We start from the raw sequence: 26,090 nt of genomic DNA, 5'->3' as shown, positions 1-26,090 counted from the left end.
CGGAATTTGTAATTAAAATTTCAACAGCGTGAGATAACCATAAATACCCGAAAAACAAAGTTTTCTAAAACTTTTGTAAATTTACGATGCTGGAGTTACTGATTCAAATACCATTCAAACATGATATCTTTTTGATTAGACTCAACTGTCAGAACTCTGCGTTGCTTCGCGAGGCCATGTTTGATGTCAAGAAGTTTGTTTACAAGTGGTGAGTGATACATACTTACAAGGGGTTTAGTTTCGATGAGCGGGTATGGTTCTGCATGATTTTAAGTGTTTCGATAAGGGTGGTCTTTGATGCGTGAGAACTTTATTTTAGATTGCGCGAAAAGCGAGATCTGGCTACGCTCACACGACGACAGAACAACCAACGCGACTTTCCAGATCAGCAACATCGCCATAGACAGCTCTCCGGTTGTCTTCAACGAGCTATCTTTTGACCACTTTCCAGTAATATTGACGTTGGGATTTTCACCAGAAACAGTGCCTATTCAACCTCGGAGGAACTATTATCGCACCGACTGGGTCCAATTTCAACAAATCGCCGACCAACTTATTAACATCGATTTGCCACTAGATTCCCCGATGGAAATCGATGCGGCCCTTTCTTCGCTCCAGCATTCAATCACAGTCGCTCGTGATAGGACGGTTCCAGTACAACATATGCCGAGTTCCTCTCTTCAAATTGACAGTGTCACCAAGAAACTCATCCGACTTCGAAATATCTACCGGAGGCAGTATCAACGAACTGGCATCCTAGATAAGAAGACTTCTTATAACAATTTAACTAGGATAATCCAGGAAAGGATATCTGAGCTTCGCAACAAGAACTTTCAGCAAAAGCTTCGAGAAATTCTTCCACATTCAAAGCCCTTCTGGTCCTTAACGAAGGTGCTTAAGAAAAAACCGAATCCTATTCCTCCTCTGATGTCACCACAGGACGCAGCTGAACGAATACCTTTAATCACACCAGTAGAGAAGGCAAATGCACTAGGCCAGCAGTTTGTGTGTTCTCACAATTTAGGACTCAACATTGTTAGTCCACATGAAAGAGCCGTTGCTGATAGCGTAGCTGAGGTTGACCAATCAGACAGCTTGGTTCCGGAGGAAAGCAGAGTCACTGCGAATGAGCTGATGGCTATTGTGAACAAATCCAAAAATATGTAGGCCCCCGGTTTCGACAACACATTCAACATTGAGCTGAAACATTTGAGTATTCGCTCATTTGTCTTCTTAGCTAAACTTTTTAACAGGTGCTGGGAGCTTGGTTACTTCCCGTAAAAGTGGAAGTTAGCTAAAGTTATTCCAGTTTTGAAACCGGGGAAAGATCCTTCCTTTTCCAAGAGCTATCGGCCCATCCGCTTACTATCTGCACTATCCAAGCTGTTTGAAAAGTCAATACAAAGGCGAATTCTTGCTTTCGCAGATGAACAGGATATATTACTGGAAGAACAGTTTGGGTTCCGGAAAGGAAGATCCACCATCCACCAACTCACAAGGGTTAACAACGTCATCCAGCAAAACAAATCAGTGTCCAAAACGACTGCCATGGCAATATTGGATATTGAAAAGGCATTCGATAATATTTGGCACGATGGCCTGGTGTTTAAACTGCATCGGTATAATTTTCCCATGTATCTTATTAAAATTATCAAAAATTATCTTGCAGATAGAGCATTCCAGGTTTCTCTGAATAATGCACTTTCAGAAAGATTTACTATTCCTACTGGTGTACCCCAAGGAAGTATCCTAGGTCCCATTCTTTACAACATTTTTACATCAGACATCCCACCTCTTCCGGGTGGTGGTGTTCCGTCACAATTTGCTGATGATACTGCCATTCTTTACAAAGGTCGTGTCATTAATGCTCTGAAGAATAAACTACAGACAGGTCTGGACGCTCTAACTGAATATTTTACAAGTTGGAAAATTGTGACCAATGCAGCAAAAACTCATGTCATCTTGTTTCCACATTCAAGATCTCCAAAACTTATTCCATCAGACGAATGCCGAATACGATTCGGTGATGAGGTCATCCAATGGTCCGACGAAGTTATCTATCTAGGACTCACCTTTGACAGACATCTGATATTCAGGTCACATGTTGACAAAATCGTTCAAAAATGCAGCATACTCATCAGGTCTCTGTATCCGCTGATTTGTAGAACATCTAAACTGTGCCTGAAGAATCAGATGGCTGTCTATAAACAAATCATCTACCCCGCAATTGAATACGCAGTCCCTGTTTGGCCGGGCTGTGCACGAACACATAAACTTAGGCTTCAGCGCATTCAAAGTAAGATCTTAAAGATGATTCTAAATCTACCCCCTTGGACAAGCATCAGTGAAGTACATGAGATGTTCTCCCTGGATATACTAGAACAAAAATTCGAACAATACTGCACGAAACTTGAAGAGAGGTGCTCAATCTCTGAAATACAAATAATTCAAAATTTGTACGTATTAGGTTAGGGATAGTTATAAGTAGGTAGATGTTTTATTAATAATTAAAATAAATATTATGATCAAACATTAGTATGTAAAACAAGAGTAACTAAAACTCCTATTATTAATAACGAATCGTATGAACAACAAAGATGAAAGGCCAAGGGATCAAAACACTTGTACTGTAAAAGGTTGATGTATTACACAAAAATAAGATTAATAAACAGATATTTATGCAAAAAAATGAGAATCGTGTGCTTCAGACGGAACTGGATGTCGAGGTGAGGCTCTCCCAACAATATCAGTAAGAACAAACCAAGTATAAAACATCAAACGCTCAGATCGTGCTTTCATTTGGTCTTCGATCATCACGGAAGAAAGTTGCCAGTAATGAGAACAGACCGTTTGCGTGGTTCGCGTTGCCTATTTGTATGAGAAGAGTGATGCTAATCTAAAAAACCCTTTTTAGTCCAATTAGTGGAATTTTCATAGATCTTGAAAAATCAGGGGGGTGTACATGAAATTTCCGAAATCAAAAAAAAATGTTTGATGCCAAGAGTTTTTAAGACGATCGAGATCGAAAATGTTCAAACCTTAACCGCCGGGCAGCACCCCTTACCCATGTCCGATTTAGCTCCAATTTTACATGAGGACTTTTTTCAAGCCTTCAAACAAGCCTAAGCTTGTTAAAATCGGTTTAGTTTTTACCGAAAAACTTGGGAGGTAAAAAACAACACATTTTGTCGGCTACGTCATCTATACCATCATATCTCCGGAACCAAAAATCACAACCATTTGATCTTCGAACTTGATCAATGGCCTAACAATAGCTTTCAAACGGTCCTAAGTTTGTTTAAATCGGTTCAGCCATCTCTGAGAAAATTCAGTGGTAAAAATATCTTCGAAAAGTGCACACACAGACATTTTCCTATCTCGTCGAACTGAGTCGAATGGTATATAACACTATGGGTCTCCGAGGCTCCGTTCGAAAGTCAGTTTTTCCAGCAATTCTAATACCTTTCTATAGAGAAAGGCAAAAAGTATTTGCTCCGTGTTATTTAATTGTATGGTTGAATATGTTTCCTGTCAATAAGTCGTGCTTCAGTAAAGATGTTACAATTCTGGAAGTAAACAATGAAACACAATCTCATTCAAACGATTACCTATATTCGAAAGTGTGAAAGAAGCACACCAGTTTTCTTCGTATTCACGTCCTCCAGTAATGTCTGTGACATTACCCGCCGCCTTTCTTGTTTGTGGTTCATACTTTTAGAGCTGCTTACTTGTCTATGTATAGCTGATCCAGGAAGGTTCCCAGTTGTCCAAGAACTTCGGTGAAAACAGATCTTAAGATTTACTCGAGCATTCAGCAGTCTATGTGTATTTTGACCTTTCTCGGAACACTCCCAGTTGTCCAAGAACTTAAGTGAAAACATGTCTTAGAATCTACACGAACATTCAGCAGTTTATGTGTGATTTTTCAATGCTGTTCATAGTCGTAGAGCTACAAATCCAGGTAGTTTTTGGATGGCCTAGAGCAACCACAATTGTCTTATTGATCGCATGTGGCATGGCATACACTGGTAAATCTTAAGGCTTGAACTTCAAATAGTTTTTAGATGGATCATCCGTTATGTTGGTAGACCTTAAGGCCTTTTTCGAGGAGGTTTTGGGTGTGCAAGTTCTTCTACAGATCTTATTACAGTATGTCAATTTTTTGTAAATAGTACTACGAGTACATATCGCACTCAATAGTCATATAAAAGTGATTATATACAATATTTGCTTCCCAGATAATTCTTGGAATCATTAATGTACATTTCACAATATTCCCTGAAGCATGTTTTGGATATGTGAATGAATTGAGATTTCATTCACTGTGCAAAAACCTTTTTTTCCGCGATCATCGAAGTTCCGCCTCAGATCCAAGAACACTGCAAAAATACCCTCTTTACCTTCGATTTTCTCTTTCCATTTTGCCAATACTAGATTCAACGCGGATTCGCAGGAGTGACCCTTTCGATATCCCGTTTGATCCGGTATTAGCAAACTACAACTGTTCAAATAGTTGACAAGCTGATCTTTAGCCACAAGTTCCAGATTTTTTTTCCATTGTGTGCAACATGTTAATGGGACGGTACTCCTCATACCAAACCTAAATCGTGTCTGATAACATGAATGCAATCCTGTTCAAAAGTTATTGGTTGAAATTCATCAAGTCTACAAAAATTGTTCATCTACCAATTCAGGCAATGAAAGAGCCGATATTTTAGCCAAACATGGTGCTATTGAGGGTAAAATTTATGAGAGACCGATTTCTTTCAACGAATTCTATAGCGCGACTCGCCAAAGAACACTTGCCAGCTGGCAAGGATAAAAATTGGAATAAAGCTTCTTGGGTCGGTGGATGCACTCAATTATTCCTAAAATATCGACAAAAGAATGGTTCAGGGAACTGGATGTGAGTAGGGACTTCATTCGTGTGATGTCCAGACTCATGTCCAATCACTATACGTTAGATGCACATCTCCTTCGAATTGGACTTTCCGAGACTAATCATTGTGCTTGTGGCGAAGGTTATCGCGATTGTGGATGCCACGGCGAAGGAAAACTTATGTATATTGCCTATGAAATAAACATATTTATGGAAAAAAAACGTGTTTAATCCACCTAGCAGTGAGATGATACCTATTTTTATCAATCCGCATGTATTTTTTGCATGAATATTCTTCGGTGTTTAAGTTTTCATGACATTATTTTAATGACTCTCGTTTTAAGCGACAATTTGAGATTTTAATCGCTCATTACTCTGTAATGTCGAAACTGCAAATCGGATCGAATTTGAATCTAGAAGTGTGATAATCGATTAAACATGCCATGATATGTAAGTTCCACTCTAGAGTTTACGGTAATTTAAGGTACTTCCAGAGCCGGTATTCAGGAACCAGCATAACCCAAACCGATTCGTATGGCCATATGACGAATAAATTACAACAGTTTTGAGTTCAACTTTGAAGCTTTTCGGGATTGTCATCTTCTATATCGGTTTGAATTTTAAAAATTCATCATCATGTAATTCGAGAACCGGAAGTCATAATTGGATAAAATAATTAATTTTTGTATATAAGTTTGTTTTAATTAAAATTTTTGTTTCTGAAATTTGATTAGGCTTTTTTTGAGAAAACGATTGAGCTTTGAGAAACGATTTTATACTGGAACCGGAATTCTAAAAGCGGTATGGCCGAAGTCAGATAAATTCACCTGAGTAGCTGTACACTTTACATTTGTTTCAAAACATTTGAAAATCAGTTAAGACATCTTTGAGAGATCATAGCACGAATTAAATTTTTAGGTGCCTTCTGATCGACAACTGAATACCACTAAAACTGAAAAAAGTTAAATTTTTTATCGACTATCCAAATCTGCTAACCCGATAAACCTGATTAAATTATGTGGAATAGACATTTTTATACAATCCCCGAAACCGGAAGTTGGATCTGACTGAAAAGCAAGATGTTTTATAGAACTTTGAAACTTTTCATTTGAATCTTAGATGATTCTTAGATTTCATTTGCATCTTAGATCGGTTCAGCCATCTTCAAGAAAAATGAGTTACACAATTTTGATTTCGTTTCACATATCATCCTGTAGTTCCGAAACCAGAGGTCGGAACCAAACATAATGCAGGAACTTTGTTTGGGAGCATACGACTTTTCGTATGAATCTGAATTTGTAGAAAAGAAATTTTCCGAGAAAATTAATTGAAGTTATTTGTCACACACGCATTTGCTGATCTCGACGAACTGATTCAAATGGTATATGGATGTTATGTTGTTCCAGCATTTATTGCTGTAAGTAGTTTAAAACAAAATAATTAAAAAAAATTCTGCCATCATCTGGTTTATATATGTCATATTCGAACGATTATGTTGCCAAAAACGAGCCATGCCAAAATCGGTCCGAGGCTAAATGTCATGAAAAAGAATGCTGTACACAATCCTTTTGGTTCTTAGAAACAATTGTATGTAACAGTATAAAAAATCGTGTTTTCCGTTGCTCCCAAGCATTTCTTTGTCATACAGCGCTCAAAACTCCTACTGCTGGAATAGGGGGAAAAGTCGCTTACAGAAAAATTTCGATATCTCCGTTAAAAATGGACGGATTTTAACAATCTATGGCTTGTTGGATAGGTATTACCGTGCGGAATCTAAGTCTGAAAACATATTCTGTTTTCAAGGTCAATTGTGACAGATACTGTCAAAAAACTGAAAATTTTGACATAAAACTTTGTATAACTCAAAAAGTAAACATCCGATCTCAAAACCATTCAATAGCGTTTTGGGTGACGGGGAGACCTTTCATTTGCGACTAGTTTGATGAAAATCGGTCCAGCCATCTCTGAGATCTCGACCTCTTAGTTGACAACACACATACGGACACACACACATACACACACACACACACACACAGACATTTGCTCAGTTCGTCGAGCTGAATCGATTGGTATATGTCATTCGGCCCTCCGGGCCTCGGAAAAATTTTCGAAAGTTTGAGCGAATTCTATACCTATTTTTTATATATATAAAAATAGGTAAAAATACCAATTCAATACTCTTAAACACAATTTATGAGATCGATTACCCTTCCCCACTATTTTCAGGTTTGGTACCGGGGTATGTATGTCTGTAGGTATGTGACAAAAAATGTCACTCAATTTTCTCAGAAATGGCAGAACCGAATTTCATCAACCAAGATTCAAACGAAATGTCTTTTGATTCCATATTTCTATTGAATTTCATCATTATCCGACTTCCGGTGCAAATGCACTCAATTTTATTGGAAATTTCTCAGCAATAATTAAACCGATTTTCACAAATCTTAATTCAAGTTGAAGCTCTCATTGTCTCAAAAGACACTGCGCAATTTCATTCATTTTATATAACATGAAGAAATGTGGTAAAAACAACTACTGTTTGCAGCCATTGATTGAAATAGATGCTTCCGATTCCGTCTCCGTCAACACCTGTTTACTGTGTGAAAATGATGCTTCCGATTCAGTTACCGTCTCTCGCCTGTCGACCGTCATCCCAGATGATTCATCCGCCATGATTTCTTCTCTAGATCCTGATACCGCCATGAATTTTTCTCCAGGTAAAACTAATGAGAGTGTATGTCCTCTCGAAGCTACACATGATACTGCTCCTCCTCAAAATTACTACCGTTTGCAGCCACCAATTGACACAGATGCTTCCGACTCAGTCGTCAACTACTGTTTGCCGTCAACGCTTGAAAAATATGTCTCCGATTCTGTACCCATCACTTGTATATCGACTGTCATCCCAGATCCTGGTGCCGCCACGATTTTTTCTCCAGGTAAAGCCAGGGAGGGTATATGTCCCTCTGAAGCTACAAACGATACTGCACCTCCTCAAAACAAATCTGGATTGCAGATACCCGACGATGATTCAACTACTGCACAACTCAGAATCTATTATCAGAACGTGAGAGGACTGCGCACAAAAATCGACGACCTCTTCGTAGCTGTTTATGATGCAGAATATGACGTAATTGTACTGTCCGAGACATGGCTGAACGATGACATCTCCTCACTGCAGTTGTTTGGTCCTGGATACACAGTTTATCGGAACGATCGCGATCCAAAAATGTTTGGTAAAACAAGAGGTGGTGGTGTACTCATCGCTGTAACTAATAGGTTAATGTCTAAAGAAAACAAAAATTGTAACATTACTCTCGAACAGCTTTGGGTGAACATAGGTAGTCAAGATTTCGACGTATGCGTCGGTGTAGTATATATTCCGCCAGATTTGGCAATTAATGCAAGCATAGTACAACAGCATATCGACTCCGCGATGAATGTTGCAAACACGCTTGATCCTTCAACCTCTCATCTAATATTTGGTGATTACAATCAACCTGGTATTGTGTGGAAAGACACTTCCTATGGATTTGCGTCTGCCGATCCGTCATCCTCAGTCGTGTCGGGATCTAGTAGCACTCTGTTAGACGGGATGTCTTTATTGAACATGATTCAAATTTGTACAGTGACTAATGCATTGAATCGCACTTTGGATCTTTTGTTCGTTAACGAGGAAGCGTTAGCGAACTGTCACGTGCGTCAAGCTGATGAAGCACTTGTTGGTATAGATTGCCATCATCCTCCTCTGTTGGCTGAATTAACATGCTACCAAAAAATCTGTTTCAATGATGTGGTCGAAGATGTAGAATTTGATTTTTTTAAAACCGATTTTCTTAAACTTAATAGTTCATTGGAGTCAATCGATTGGGAATTACTCTTGGACAATGCAAAAGACGTCAATGTAGCGGTGGAAAGGTTTACATCTGTGCTCAACTATTTGTTTAGACTACATGTACCAGCCCCTCGTCCTCGACCAAAACCACCTTGGTCAAATCGACACCTTCGTCAACTAAAACGTTTAAGAGCAGCTGCACTTCGGCACTATACAATTCGACGTAATCCTACTACCAAACGGGAATTCACTCATGCCAGCAACAATTATAAGGCGTATAATCGCTTCCTTTATTCGAGACATGTTCTACAGATTCAAGCCAACCTTAAACAGAACCCAAAACGTTTCTGGTCTTTTGTGAATAACAAACGCAAGGAGAACGGTCTTCCTTCCATGATGACTCTTGGGAATGAAAGTTCAAGTTTGTCTGGTGAAATCTGCAAGCTGTTTGCGAAACACTTTTCAAGTGTTTTTGAGACTGTGCCATCTACTTCAGCACAGGTGGAGTCCGGTCTAAGAGATGTTCCTTGTGACGTACTAAGCCTTAATAACATCCAGTTCACCAACGCTGATATACTCACTGCATTGAATAAGTTGAAGTCATCACCATCGTCTGGTCCAGATGGCATTCCTGCTATTATATTGAAAAGATGTGCAAATGCTTTGTGCTCTCCCTTAAAACTTATATTCAATCAGTCGCTCTCGCAAGGAATATTTCCGCAATGCTGGAAAAAATCATACATGTTTCCCGTATTTAAAAAAGGAAATAAGCAAAATGTAGAAAACTATCGTGGAATTACATCACTCTGCGCCGGATCTAAATTATTCGAGATTCTCGTGAGCAATATTCTGTTCAGTGAAATTAAAACATACATATCGACAGATCAACATGGATTCTTCCCAGGCAGATCTACAGCTACAAACCTTGCTCATTTTACATCGCATTGCATTCGAAGTATGGAAGATGGGGCACAGGTGGACACGATTTATACTGATCTCAAAGCAGCATTCGATCGCGTGGATCACGCTATTTTACTTGCGAAAATTCGAAAACTGGGTGCTTCCAAAACGTTCACTGAATGGATCAGATCGTATCTCGTTGGTAGAACTCTCTCTGTCAAACTTGGAAATAACGAGTCAGATAATTTCTCCAACTTGTCAGGCGTACCTCAGGGTAGCAATCTAGGACCTTTGCTGTTTTCTTTATTTCTTAATGATATTTGCTTTATCCTGCCACCAGGATGTAAGCTTATTTATGCAGATGATCTAAAACTCTTCCTCATCATTCGATCCGAAGAGGACTGCATTGTTTTGCAAAAACAGCTCGATGTTTTCTGTGATTGGTGTACGCGTAACCGATTGACGCTAAGTGTATCCAAATGTTCTGTAATTACCTTCACACGCAAGAAAAAGCCTGTTGTTTGGAGCTACACTGTTTCCGGAGAACGTCTCGAGAGAGTATCAGTTGTCAGAGATCTTGGTGTACTACTGGATACACAGCTGTCCTTCAGAGACCACTACTGTCATATTATTGCTCAAGCCAACCGAAATCTTGGATTCATATTCAAAATAGCAAAAGAGTTCAAAGATCCATATTGTCTTCGATCATTGTACTTCACCCTTGTGCGATCAGTCCTTGAAACTTCATCTGTAGTTTGGAGTCCTTACATAGATGTCTGGATTAACCGAATTGAAACAGTTCAAGCTAGGTTCATTCGTTATGCTCTAAGATCTCTGCCATGGCGTAACCCTACAGAATTACCACCCTATACAGATCGCTGCAGATTGCTTGGTATGGACACGCTTGCCAAAAGAAGGAATATCTTTAGGGCCGCTTTTATTGGAAAATTATTAATCGGTCAAATTGACGCTCCATATATACTTTCTCGAGTTAATATTAACGTACCACCTAGAACTTTAAGATCGTGGAACTTTTTAAAACTTGACCATCAACGTACTGATTATGGACAGAACGAACCCATAAGGGGGATGTGTTGTATTTTTAACAATGTCTATGATTTTTTCGACTTTTCCATTTCATGTGATAATTTTAAAGATAGACTTAAGAAATTTACTTAGTGTATAAGAATTTATGTAAAAACCAATATGTCAATTTATGTAACATGAAACTGTTTGTGATGTGATTATATTGTCAGTTCAGCCAACCATAGAAATTAGAAAAGAAGAAGGGGTTTTTATGCCAAATTGAAGATAGTTTCTGTTTGGATCTTCAATTGGGCTTTTCCCCTTCCAATGCTTCATGTAGACTATATCTGGTCAGATGAAGGAATAATAAATAAATAAATAAATAAATAAAAATAAGTGCAATAAAAGTTAATATATATCAAAGGTTGCCGCATCCTTCTGTGGGTCCGCGGGAAACATTTCCAGGCTACGAAGACCCGGTGGATGGCCCGCTGATGGGATCATTTGTAGTGTTTACCGTCATTGGTATTCTCTTTTATTTAATTTGTACCCATTTGTTATTATTATTCTTTAAAAATATACATGTTGCCTTTCTCATATAGAAAGTTTATGCAATCACTTTAAAAATTAACTTATTCCGAAGTTCTCTGACAATTCTCTGACACTGACATCATTTTTTTCAGATTGCACCAGATCTCAACGTTTCATGCATTTCTAAGACATCTGGCATCAAAAAAATTTTCGATTTCGGAAATCTTTAAAATTTTTAAATTCCTAAGTCGATTTATTTCCAATTTTTTTTTCAATTACACTAGATCTGGACATTTCATGCATTTCTAAGACATTTAGCATTAAAAACTAATTCTTATGTTTAGCGTTTTTTTGCCTTTCTCATATAGAAAGGTTATGCAATCACTTGAAAAACCGACTAGTGAAAATTGGCCCGAAGGGCCAAGTGTCATATACCATTCGACTCAGTTCATCAAGCTGAGCAATGTCTGTGTGTGTATGTATGTGTGTGTGTATGTGTCAAATAATCTCACTAGGTGTTCTCGTAGATGGCTGAACCGATTTTGACAAACTTAGATTCAAATGAAAGGTCTCGTGGTCCCATACGAAATTCCTGAATTTTATCCGGATACGACTTCCGGTTCCGGAATTATAGGGTAAAGTGTGTTCAATATTGTACACCGTCACTTAAACCGGCGAAACAAAACACGTAAAAAAATTTCTAAACTGTTCTCAAAACTACACAAATCGATAGTCATTATCAATAGGCAACTAAACAAACCGATTCCAGCTATTCTGGTTCCCGGTATCCGGTTCCGGATGTACCGGAAATAGTGGTCATATATACCGATGGTTTGACCGATTTCCACAAACTTAGATTCAAATGAAAGGTCTCGTGGTCCCATACGGAATTCCTGAATTAAATCCGGATACGACTTCCGGTTCCGGAATTATAGGGTAAAGTGTGTTCAATATTGTACACCGTCACATAAAATATTTTCGGATACAACAAACATTTAAATCGTAATTTAGAGTGCGTACTAGTAGAGTTTGTGTGTCATGTTAGTTGGTGGCCGTACGAACCGACTTTGATTACACCGGTTCTCGGGTTCCGGTGCCGGAAGTGCATATAATAGTGAACCCACTTCGTTTTCTTAAGGATGACCTACGCAATCAAAGCACTGTTTTATTCTGTATGTTATGCACAAACAATCTCTTGGTTTCTTTCAAAAATCGAAGAGAAAAATTTTGAATAGAATACCACAATATTATATGTACATGAGAAAGGCATCATTACACCACTAGGTGGATAAAAACAGGTTTTTCTCAGACATTTGGCGTTTTTTTATGTGGAACACATCTTTATTAGGGGTGTAAATCAGAAACTCAAGAAAAACTACACGTAGAAATGTGGTCAGGTTTCAAACACTTACAGCTCAGTCTGTTTTGTATCAATTATTAATATTATTTCATCATTTGATAGAAAATATTTCTACGTATTGATTTGAATGTTCATAGCCATGTATTTTGAATTGTATATCATTAAAATGTTGCTTAATAGCTAGCAGTGTCCTATTTTGTCTGCAAAAAATCTCCAGCATACCGGATTTTCCTGCCATAGTCGACGGTTTTGAAGGAGTAAGCGATGTATCAAAGAGAGAGCATCGCTCTGATTGGTCAATCGATGCAAAAGCGAAGCTGTTGGAAGCACGCGAATCTATAAATAGAAGCGAAATCAAAGCTAACGTTTCAGTCCTATTCCTAGCATGCTAGAGGTAAGTTGTTGCTAGACAGCAAGACAAAAACGTGCCATAAAACGATTTGAAGCTTTAAGGGCTGATGCCAGTTGTTAGCGTAAAACCGTGTCGCTCTCTGTGCGTATTACATTTCTCTTCATGCTCTCTCGTAAATGTGTAAAATGACTCTCGATGTGGCCGGGTGGCCAAGAATGTTTTGATATTTTCGGTTACAAGTTTGACTACATCACATAAAATCCAATAAAGCTACCGCTTGTTTGGCAGCCTTAACGAGCCGATTTTATTTCTCTGTTATGTTTCGTTACGTTACCAGGATACAAGAGCAGAAAAAATGGTGCTGCCATAGAAACGTACTTACCATTACAAAAATAACATTCACTTAATTTTTATCGCGACAACATATATGTTTTTATGCACTAATCGCATCTAAACTAAATTATCTAGACATTATCAGGATAGATTTTTGATCCATGCTTTTGAAGGCGAGATTTCAATGAACAAGTTGAAAGTTGCCGTTTTCAGCTATGCAACTTTTCCTTCAGAAAAAAGACTTTCCCGTCCGCTAAAGTCAAACAATCATTCTGAAATTTTCACAGAATAATCTAAACTAAATTTCTAAGAGATTGTCTGTTGGTTTTTTGATATTCGTCACAGTTTCTGAGAAAATCAGATTTGAAGCCTGAAAATAGCCCTTTAAAACGCCCTAAAACACACTAGCCTAAGCCCTTAATTGGTATATTCTGATCTTGTGTCATGCAAGCTCGGAATTCCATGTTATGTCGTTTCCCCATGAGAAATTGACAACTACCTCTGGATGAATTTTGAGTGCTTAAGGTTAATTTCTGATTTATATTAGATGAACTCGATTGATAATGAGAAATAGTTTATCGCTTCAACCGAAATCGCAGAATGGTAGAGAAACTTAACGCTGAAAAACTGCTTGCATAAAAAACTTGAACACAAGCTTGGCGAAGAGAAGCTTAATTATCGAAATCGCAAGTATGTACAAAGATATAATTGCATATATTTGGGATAATGGTGTAATTTCCTCGGTCATAAAACAAAAGCAAATCAAGACAAATGATGTTCGGTGTTGGTTCGGATTGATTGAACATTTTGATTGTAGATCATTAGAAATTTTAGTTGCCTTGTTCCACATCAACGGCTCGAACAACCCTATGGGGCTGATCCTTGTAGTTTTTTCTAAGACATTTGGCATTAAAAAATATCTTACATTTTGCGTTGTTTTTCTACGCGGTTTTCCGAAGTTACGCGGTCTCAAATACTCCAAGTCCCAAAGTAAATTTTTTTCAAGAGTTTTTTTGATTGTTAGATCTGGACGTTTCATGCATTTCTAAGATATTTGGCATAAAACAAATTTCTTTAGTTTTACGGTTTCTTTTACGCGGATTTCTGAAGTTATGCGGTTATTTTTGTGTGATTTTTGTGCGTCTATTTTAAGCGTTACGTATGGGGGATACGAGGGGTTTTAAAGGTTTTAGGTAAGGTAAGCGTTACGTATTAAGGCTTGACTGATTTTCACAAACTTCCTATTGAATTTCATCAAGCTTTCATACGGTAAAGTGTGTTTTTTTAAGCGTTAAGCGTTATCTCCCGCATGAAAATAGACCTTAGTGTATGTGTCCAATAATGTTACTCAATTTTCTAAGGGATAAGGCTTGAGATTTTTAAAAACTGAGCTGAAGTAGATCGCCCGTAGTTGCACTTCGTAATTGACCGAATGAGTGGAAATGTACAATGAACCAACAAAATGAAGCTTGGGAGAAGCAAATCATTTTCACTGTACATACCCACTCACCCCTAACTTTTTATTAAATGATCAATAACGACACTGGCTACGACCAAAGGCAGTGCTACTGAGGGAAAGGAAGGAATGTTAATCCGATACTCGTTGTTTCTAGAGACCGCGGGTACCACTGTATCTCCACGAGCATCACGGGATAGGAGATTTGTTAGTAGGAAGAGAAAGAGATCCGGATATGTTTTGGTAAACAACATGATCTCAACAAAACCTGATTTTCGATACTCAGGACAAATATAATAAGTAAGCAAAATATAAAATATCTCCAAGGAACGATCTCACCAGTATCCCTTTTCTCTTGCTCGCTCTGCTGTCAGCAACGCGAGATGAAACACAACCACTGAAAGAATAAAATAAAAACACTCGCGAATGGGTCCACTGTAGACCAACCCTAGACCTTTAGTCTGAATGACACGATCGACTTGTAAACTTTCACACATTCCATGGAAATTCGACAACATCGAAAATGACATGCAGATGGCGATTCGATCGGTTAACAGGTTAACATCGTTGAAATTTGGGGCAGCAAATTCACAGTATCCGCCACTTGAGCATCTTTAGTTTAGCGGATCAATATTATTCAATAAATAGCACTCTCACTACTAAACACACACTTGATACACCTGCACTATCACTCAAAATAACTATTTCAACCTAATTGTTAACTATACGTATCAAACAACACCTTGAAATTATACTTTTTTTAGAGCAGCACCAGGACACTGCATCACACTCCCAGTGATGCCAACTCTCCATTCAGGCTTGACCGATTGTTAAAAACTAAGGCTAAAATAAAAAATTCCTATTGAGTTTCATCATAGGGTAAAGTGTGTTTAAAACCGCCATTTAGAGCGACAATATACCGGTTCCAATACATTATTGTTTACAAATTGAACAGTTTATGTTAGTTTATACCCAAAGTTAATTTCAGATTTTATTAGGGTTCGAAAAAAAATTTCTTGATAGAATCTTCTTGTTATATTTGTGAAAATATAAGTAATACGAGAAAAGCATCATTACAGAACCAAGTGGATTGAAAAAGATTTTTCTCTACACTTCACACATTCACGACAATAGACAACGCATGCAGTATACCAAGGTGCGACGCCGCTTTATTTGAGCGATTACCGCACAGCGGTTATTGAAACAATTCTGTTTGTTGACAATGGTTAATCGCCACTATCGAATATATATTGTAGGTTATCGACGTTTTTCGGCGAAGAATAAATAAAAAACAAACCACTAATGCCAGTTTGTCCGGACGTTTCGAGCTACTTCTGGCTTTCACTCATCTTCTGCGGACACTAAAATTAATTTATTTAAAATATTTCATCGTCAAAAGTTAAAACTTATTTGCTATCTTACAATCTTCGGTCTCCCTGCCCATACACTTACTTCACTTACTTCTTTTGTTTATCGTTGAATTCAAAATATCTGTCTGTCATTTCAGTTTCTTAATACTAAAGTTGTATGCTGATCTGAAGGTTATAGAGTCACGCTGTATGTTTGTTACATTTTCGTCCCCTCTAATTTTAATGTGAAAAGTTTCTGCTATTAGTCTTGTAAGGGCTGGGGTCCACTAGGAGATTGATAGTGCCTATTAGCTCTCTCCGGACAGTACCAGCCTAGATGCCGTGTGGAATCCGGCGGAAAAAAATGAACCAAGAATAGATCCAGTGGGTTCCTGCTTCCATGTCGCAAAAGGCGACAATTGCAGGAGTTTCTTTTTCCTTTCAGTTATCAGATATTTTCAATGTTTCATTTCTGATTACTCTATTTTACTAAATTATCTCTTCATTCAACCTGTCAATTTCCGTCTAACTTCGAAAAAAAGTTTTATTTGGAATGTTTTCTTCTTCCATATTATTGATTGTCTGTCAGTATTATAAATTGAATGATAAAAAAATAAATAATCTAAAACTATTACGCAAATCCGTTGATATTACAAAGTTAATAACAGAGATAACATATATCGATATTTTGAACACGTAGTAAAAAACACTTGATATTAATATTTCAAACAATAAATTAAGATTTTTCTCGGTAGCCGGCTGCCCAGATCAACCAATATAACCAATTAATAATTAATAAGTAATTAAAATAATAAAGCGGAAATAATAAAGAATAATAAATAATAAATAATGATTTTATAACAACTGTTTAGAATATGTCAATGCAATGAATCAACGATTTTGTCTAAATCCTATTCACTCGTTTATTTTGTAACACGTAATTTCATTTATAAAAAATAGGTAAGTTTTTATTCGTTACGTGATAGTATTGCAAATCTTTCTTCATTTTACTCGAATAAGAGCTGTGAATCAAGACTTTCCGGGACTTCAATATAGGATATTGTTGAAACGTTTACTCGGGAAATCAGTGAGTTTAGTGGTGCATCCGAGCATCTTGAAACCGGAACATACTGAGTCGCGCGCGAATACGACCAATACTGAATTTTTTACTATCAAATATCCTTCTCCCGTGACACTTGTGGAGTGCGCAGTAGTATATACGGCCTCTAGTAACAACAAGTGTTGGACTAACATCCCTTCCCATTCCTTAGACGATCTACGTTCGGGCCTGGCCGGCGTCGGTACTGATCAATGAATTCTGGGATTACCAGAAGATGTACATTGAAGGATGATTTACCAGTCCCAGGATGGATCATCTAAAAACTCCCTGTACAATTTCAGCTAATCCCGATCAGTAACGGAGTAGTAACCAGGGGTGGTCGCTCAAGCTCAAGCTCAAAAGTTTCTGCTATTAGTCTTGTGTTACTGTTTGTGATTTTTTCTAGGATTTTTGTTTTATAGAAATTTAAAAATATGACCATTTTCAACACTGTGTTGAGTTAAACCAGTTCCATAAATATTTTTTGTTCTAACGTTATACATATGTTGTACATGATTTTTGACATTGCTCACATATAAACCACATTTGCGTTTTTGTCCTTCATGATTTTATTTTTTGTTTTAGTAAAAATGTCATCTTTTAATTTGTTTATCGGTCCAAGAGAAACATTTATATCAAAATGCTTCAAATGTGCTTTTCTCCTAAACCAGCAACGTAAGCGACTGATACAAACTTATTCATTGTCTTATTTTTGTATCCTCCCAAACTATTGTACATTTTGTGTGTCCTCTCTCGCATCACATTTTGTACTATCCACTGGGGGTAGTTATTGTTTTTTTTAATTGTTTTAATAGCTTAAATTGTTTCTATTCTATAATTTACGTGTGTTTGTTTTAGAGCTCTATCTGTTAATTCTATAATAGAGTTTTTCGCAAAAGGACTAACCGATATAAAATCTAAGTACCTTTCCGTCCATTTTGGATGGAAGCTGTTGAAAACATTGATTCTACAGCATAAATAGAAGTATTTACAAAACATACTCTACTTATTATTTTAAAGTACTATTAGTCACTTGCTTAATAAAATAATTCTCACAAAAAGCCACATATTTCACACAAAAATTCATAGCGATTTGACTCAGCACTAAAGATGCACGAGATACAATGTTTGCCATTCGATACTCAATGATATAATGAATGTAAACCTATGTAACTATTTAGGTCCTACCAGGTTTTCCTACAAGTTGTGTAATAATAATTTTATCAATATGGTAACGCTGATTTAGACTTTACGTACATTTTTAATGAAGATTGCGAGTTTCCATATGACTACTATGAATTAAAGGGCAACGGCACCCTATTTCATTTCATTTGTAAGGACGTTGTCGCCAAAATCTGATACTGCCACTAAAATCACTATAACTAATTTCTGCTTCATTCGTCTTGTTTGATTCACATATCTTGAAAATTAAACTAATATTCATAAAACAAGCAGATAAAAACACGTGTGATATGTTCACTACTCTGCTCCTAATTTCATCTCAATGGATTTTCATTCATCCTATCGTTGGTCCTATATTCGTTATATTATTTAGTAATGGCGATAGCAATTGAAACAAAATATTGCACTATTACACTCTTAGGTTCAAATTGTCTGAATTCTTCTTGAAAGGGCCTAATGCCAACTGTGAGACAACACACAATGTTTTTTAAACCAGTTTGGAATCATTTCGACCTCTATTACTTATTGGGTCGTTTCCGTTTCCTTTCGTTTTATATAAAAAAAATTACTGTAAGGGTAATCTGGAATGGCTATTTTAAAAAATATGAAAATATGAGATGAGCAGTCGATGAAACACACACACTTAACAGCGTTATGTTGGCATATATGGGAACGAAACCAGTGCTAATAGATTTGCCGTAATGGTTATTTCATTAGTATTTAACACGAAATTAAACTACGGATACCAAAAACTGCTTGATGATAATGTAAAGAAGGAAAAAAAACTTTTTTCATAACATTTTGAGAAAACTTTTGCGATACCAAATGAGATGAAAACAAGGCGGGATCAAGTGAACTAAGTGAACAAATTTCATTTGTTTGGCAAATCCTGAAAAAAAAAAATTTCATCTTATATTTTTAAAGATTTTTGTTTGCTTGTCGAGACGTCTTAGAAGTTTTAAATCGGTAATTAAACAAGTTGCAAGTGGGGGACGGGTATAGCGTGATGGGATAGTCGATGCCTTTCACGCAGCCCGCCTGGGTTCGATTCCCAACCCCGCACATAGGGTCAGAAAGATTTTCTGGTCCGAAGAGGCGAATGACCTAAGATGTTAAAGCCTCTATAATTGAAACAAAAAAAAAAAGTTGCAAGTGAACATTACTAATTATGAAACCACCCAACATTGAATAGTGGTATTTTTATGTGAAAGTGAGTTTAATTTAAATGGAAAAATTCACTGAAGGATTTAAAACCATTTGTTTCAATTAGAAAGTGTGACAATAGCTTACATAAACATTTTGAAACATTTCACAGTTTGGTTCAGGAATGTTGTAAGATAAGATTCATGTTCAAAGTTATGAGATAAAGGGATGAGGTGGAAATAGGAGCTCAGATAAAATACGGAGCCGTTATCTTACGATGCATACGATTGATATGACAAATCTAATGATTATAAATAAGATCTAAATAAGAAGATGATTATAAATAAGATCTTTATTTACGTATATCAGGGTGGGACAATGTTGTATTGGAAAGAGATGGAAAGGTTTATTTTCTCTCTCCACCAAACTATTTATGTTTCTTCTGGGTTTCATAAGAAATATGAAAAATTTAAGCTCTATCGGTGAAACCTTATTTTTGCGCCTGATGTTTAAAGTTTGTATGGGATTAAGTATGAAGAAAAACGAAACCCTATAGACTCTAAAATCTGTGCTTGTGTTATTTTCGTAGGAAGTTGAATGAGAAAGAAAACCGCAAAACAAAAGTTATTAAAGGAAAACAGACACAAGGTCCGAACAATGGCTCATTCCTTAATATATCTAGCACCTCTTCAGCTAGTGGTCGTGATATGTTATGATTTGGTTTTCTTTTATTATGCTATAACGGTTGATCTGAGTTTGACGTGTTCACAATAATTACTCAGCTTAGTATGTATATTCCTTTTAAGTGACATGCCATGTTCCAAAACTCAATGTAAACACTCAAAAATCGTCTAACTTTTTAATTTGAAGAAATAGGTTTTTGGAGTCTTTTGCAATATTTCAGATAAACTCAATATCATATAGTTTAGAAGATATGGTTGATGTTATTTTATGCGAACAAAAAATTATTCACATGACTTTTTTTTGTCTGTACAGTTTTGGAACATGGTTTGTCACTTAAAATGAATCTTAATACTAAGCATCAAATAACTTAGATCAATCGTTATAGCACATTAAAAGACAGTCACATAATTAAGGAATGAGCCATTGTTCGAACCTTGTGTCGGTTTTCCTTTAATAACTTTTTCTAAGCATAACGGATTGTTTTGCGAACTTCGAAGGTTCCTCGATAAAATTTCATAAGAAAATATTACCTGCACTGATTTTCAGAGTTTATAGGTCTTTTACAAAAAAAAATTTTTTTTTGTAAAAAGTCAGTTTTCCAAAACTAAGTTCCATTCAGTTTTTTAAATTGAATAAAAATATAGTTTCACCAATCGCGCTAAAATTTTGCATAGTTCTTATGCGACGCCAAAAAGAACACGAAAAGTTTGGTTTGGCTCAAAATAATATTTGTCCCACCCTAATAACGGTTTGGATTTTATGGAGGTCTACTATTGTCTGAAAGTTGTTTTGACAGTATAAAGTGACGTCTCTACTCAGTATTGTTTGGCAAATCATCATGAATATTTTAACTAAAGAACAACGCTTTCCAATCGTGGAGTTTTTTTTTACAAAATCAGTGTTTTATTAAAACTGTTTATAGAGTACTTTGTAAATTTTATGGTGCATATAGTAGTCCGTCTGAGACCACCATAAAGAATGTAATTAAAAAATTATTTAATTGTTAAATGAAAAAAAATTAGCTACCAATGTCAGAGAAATAACTGGATGTCGTGAATACGAAAACAAATGACATGTTCATTAACACTTCCGAATATCAATTAGTTGATCAATTGTATGAATTATGCAAGCATTCCCCTTTTTCACATTTTTCGCAAAAACAAAGAAGGGTACACTTCATATCGAATACTGTGAATTTCACACAGCGAAAAGTGCTCAAATCTAATCAAACAGTTCTAGATTTGCACTAAACTGGAAATATTTACCTTCGATTTGCGAGCAAGAAATCCTAATAGTTCTTTAGAAAACTTTTAGAGCCTATAGAACAGCTGATTTTGTGTGATGCTCTCCACCGTTGTCCTCTTTTCATTGTTTTTTCACCAATGCAAACAATTGGCAGCTGTGACGTAATCGCTTTTGACGGAAGCGAAATTAGCTTTGCAAACGACACACAATACGTCTGCTCGCAGTGGCGATAGAATCCAAACTGATCCAATTTTTGTTAAGAGGTTTCTTTTTACAAACGAACTTTTTCACTAATGGGCGATCCTAACGGCTATAAAAATAGCCGCATACCGAATTTTAATGTCGATTATTTCATTTTGGATTTGCATTTCATTGAAAGAAACTATCAGGATGCTGTACGGGATTCATTCCTACTTTTCAGAAGGACTAAATTGTGGAACTCACTACGATATTAAGCACTGTTCGGAACATTTTTCTCAAACAATTTGTTGTACAGCAGCAGATATTTTGTTCTCTTCCTCAAAACGCGTTCTGATTGGCTGGTGTTGACATGGGTCAAATGAGGCAGGTTTTTCAATAATGTACTATTGAAATACTTCAATGCTTTTGCTATACACGTTTAAGTTGAAAAATTTCGATTCTATTGGTAGTTGAATTATATAAATCCTTTCACAGATCACCAAACATTTCAGAAAAGTTTAATTTTGAATTATTTGAGATTATGTCACATAACTGAAAATTTTATCATAAAATTGTGATCATATTTCCGATGGCATGTAGCAAAAATTATCTTGATTCGTTAGATACAACAACAGATATTCACGATCAAAAACTTATCACTCTCTCAGAGGGTAAATTTTTAAAAGGCGCCCCGTAGTAAAGTAAGACGTATTCACGACAAAAATATGACCTTTCCATAATTTGACGAAGTCTTGAACCAGAGTTCTGGAACATAAACTAAGGCACTAAACCTCAGTTCCGGAGTCTTAACTTTAACTTTTAAACCAGCTTTGTGGAGTTGAATTAGGAAACTGAATTCTTAAACTAAATTCCAAGTCATAAAAAGTTCAAAATTCAGGTGGACGAGAATCCAGGTTCCAAAACTCAGTTTAAAAATTCAGTTCAAGAATCCAATCCGAATGAGGCTACACAGAAGGCCTGTTGTTATTGTTGTGGGTGTAAGGTTCCTCGACGTTTAAACCTGTCTAACGTACAAGAAGAATTTATCTATTTTCGACCATAATTTTTGAGACTAAAATCAAAACCGTCATCCGAGTGCGAAAAAACCAACAAGCATAATGAGTATCTCACGAAATTCTATATGATTTTTTATATCAAAAAATTTGTCTATGCATTTGAATAATTTTTCTTTTTTGACGAAAATAGGTACTATGTAATAAGTTAATCTTCACTTTGACATGTGATTAGAACTTTAAGACACATTTTGTAATTTTGCATTGAAAGGATATGCAATTATAGTTCAAAATGACTTACGAACTGAGGTCTAATGGACCGAGTTTTACATATAATTTTTTTCACTCATTTACATTCAAATGACGGTTTTTTCAGCTTCATAACAAGCTATTGCGTTTTAATCGGAATCAACCTCCGTCTTCGGAATAAAGTCACGATGGAAAGAGGTAAACAAAGAAATTTCATGGTTTTAAATGAATTTCGTCGAACTCTGTTCAACAGACTTCACGGAGCAATGTGTGTTGATTAGAGTCATTTCGAAAGGACCATTATGATGATAGAACGAGCGAAAGCTTCAATCTTATACGAGACTCAAACATGCTCAATTCGGGTACTGTCAGAACAGGCCTCGAAACATTCCCGATTTGTGGGTCTTGTTAGTTAATGCAAAACAAACTCACTTCGGCCATACCAGTCTCGGGTATTCGGTTCCGGAAGCAATGATCAAAATCTCTGAACTAAAATTAACATCAATTTCTCGGATATATAAAATCAATTTTTATGGTCGCATGTAAAATTTCAATGGGAACCTAAGCAAGTGTTTTAACGATTGATGATCAATCGAAGTCCCACTAACTACTGATACGAAATGTTATTATTCAAACTTTTTTTTTGTCATTTATCGACTGACTACAGTGGTTGGGAGTGGGGCGCCGGGGGCGTTCGCCACGGGCGCAACAATTTTAGGGGGCGGCAAAGTAATCCTTGGGACCTCGCTCGCCCAAGTTCCACCCAGCTTTCCGGAAATGAAGTTCAGCTTTGTTTTTTGTTTTGCTCACTAAACCAAAACCAGCGATGGGGGCGCAAATCTATTATTTTGGCCCGGGCGCCAAATTTCCTCGGTACGCCACTGACTGACTTGCTTTGTATACAAAGAATGAAGTCGTTCCACCACCTGCTATTAACCACAATTTGTTTTAGGATGATTATTATGTAGGCTATTAGTAAATATGTGAATATTTTATTTGATTTCTTTGGAAAGTTCTTTGCAAACTGTCACAAAAGTTAACATCACCAATAGTCATCAGTGATGTGGGCATTCTTCATAGTAGTTACACACTAATACTAGAACACCATTTGAAGTGAAGTATATGTATATATATATATATATATATATATATATATATATATATATATATATATATATATATATATATATATATATATATATATATATATATATATATATATATATATATATATATATATATATATATATATATATATATATATATTTATATATATATATATATATATATATATATATATATATATATATATATATATATATATATATATATATATATATATATATATATATATATATATATAAACTAATTAAAATGAGACTTAACCCAAAAGTTTGTCGATCTCCGGAAAACAATATTTTGTTTACAATGGCTTCAACCCGAGATAAAACATCCCAATAATGTTTAGTAACCATTACTGATTCTTCATAATTTCTTTTAATGATGATAATTACATTCACTTTTAAGAACCATATACAGTTATATAACTTGGCACTTTAAACACTATCGCATTTACTCAAAAACTTTCATTTGAAATATCAATACGTTGGTAATCCATTTTTGCTCATTAATAGATAAAAATCTTTTCACCAGTTTCTTTCAAATCCATTGCGGCCCATCATACAGGTATCCGAATGTGTAGCATTATAAAATTATTGCATAGAATAAGTGTCATCTAGAACACATGTATTTATTTCGATTCCAACCCGTTTTAATGAATGTCTAATCGCGATAACACGAATATTGCAACTGAAACAAAATTGACTAAATACAAAATACCGGTCTAAAAATATACCCGGGTTGTCTTCAAACAATGGAGTAGCTATCCGAAATAATACGACAATGGAAGAGGGATGGCCCATTCTACCCCCCTCTTACATTGTCATAGCAGAAATATTTATAAGTGGGCGTTTCTATTGTCCTACAGCTAGACAGGGACCAATAACACGCAGGCGCTTTGCTTCAACCATCCACAACTACATGCAATAGTATCTCAAAGTCATTGTCGTAGCAGTGGTACTCACATACACTAAGGAAATACGAGCCGTGTGCAATCATTGAATGTAGGTTTGTGTTGAAAGGCAAACCTCTCCAATTACACTTGCGCATATATCAAGGTAAGCATTTTCCTCAACGCAAACAAGAGATAAGAGATGAAAATGAAATGAGATGACAAACTGATTGGTCGATATACATAATTCAAGCGCAATACTAATGAAAAAGAAAACAACAAAACTATTCACCGTGCGTATAACAATCATGCGTTAGGCTGAAGAGGACAAACTTAAACGAGAAATAATAAAGTAACAAGACAGTTTCAAACTCGAGCCAGAATGGAGTAGGTTCGATGAATTGTATACAAATAATTATACGTTCATGTATATCTCACTGTGCAGGTGCTACATGTATTGGAAGTAAATGCAAAAACCATAAATATGTCGAATGTATTATTCGCATTCAATTGAATACTTTTTGCATTAAAATGTTATAATGTATGTTTATATTTCGGACCAAAAAGTATCGATCCAAATCAATCTTAATTACAACCGGTAGATTATTAGAAATCGTTTATTTTAAATTACTTCACTATATTCGTGTACCATCGATGATGGCAACACTCTTAGAATAAATGAAATTTACGCTTGACGTAAACTCAAACATGCCATAATTTCATCAGTGATGACACAATATTACATCTACTTACATGTAAAAATAAACTTTGTGTCTGTATCGATGTAAGCTTCAGCTACATTAACTGTGGAGTTACTGATATGACTTATCTTTACATGTTTTGAATTGTGGATGTAAGTGAATCGCGACGCTCCTTTTATGTGCATATATAAAGATGTAAATTCTTCTTAAATGTCGTCTAAAAATTGTTCAGTGATCTCAGATTTTTTTCGTAAAATTTTAGAAGTTTTTGCTCTTTGGGAATTTTTTGTTTGCTCTTTGTGAATTATAATCCCTAGTCATATTGACCAAGGTCGCCGAGAGAGAAAAAACGGGCCCGGGAGGATTTGAATACAGCACCCTTCGTTTAGTGAGCTAATGAGTAAAAACAAACGGCTTAACAATAGGATTGAACGAGCAAAAAAGGTCCCAAGATATGATATTAACCTCCACAAACAGGTTCAAACAAAAGTTCCTACAGTCTCATAGGTTTAGTTTCATCTTGGTCTGACTTCCGGTTCCAGATCTTTAGGGTAAAGTGTGT

General features: G+C 36.1%; 1 protein-coding gene across 5 annotated transcripts in view; it reads right to left on the bottom strand.

Moving 5' to 3' along the window:
* Positions 1–24,681, bottom strand: part of LOC131440632 (inhibitory POU protein) — a 350,716-nt gene extending 326,035 nt beyond the window's left edge. For 4 of the 5 annotated variants that reach the window (XM_058612092.1, XM_058612089.1, XM_058612085.1 and 1 more), the window contains exon 1: positions 24,203–24,681. The gene's annotated coding sequence lies outside the window, so the exon portion shown is untranslated. The remainder of the gene's footprint in view (positions 1–24,202) is intronic. The other variant, XM_058612091.1, reaches the window with a different exon arrangement.
* Positions 24,682–26,090: the final 1,409 nt, after the last annotated feature.

This window comes from Malaya genurostris, chromosome 1 (genome assembly GCF_030247185.1).
Source record: "Malaya genurostris strain Urasoe2022 chromosome 1, Malgen_1.1, whole genome shotgun sequence".
In the NCBI taxonomy this organism is placed as follows: domain Eukaryota; kingdom Metazoa; phylum Arthropoda; class Insecta; order Diptera; family Culicidae; genus Malaya; species Malaya genurostris.
This window is presented reverse-complemented; position numbering and strand designations above follow the sequence as displayed.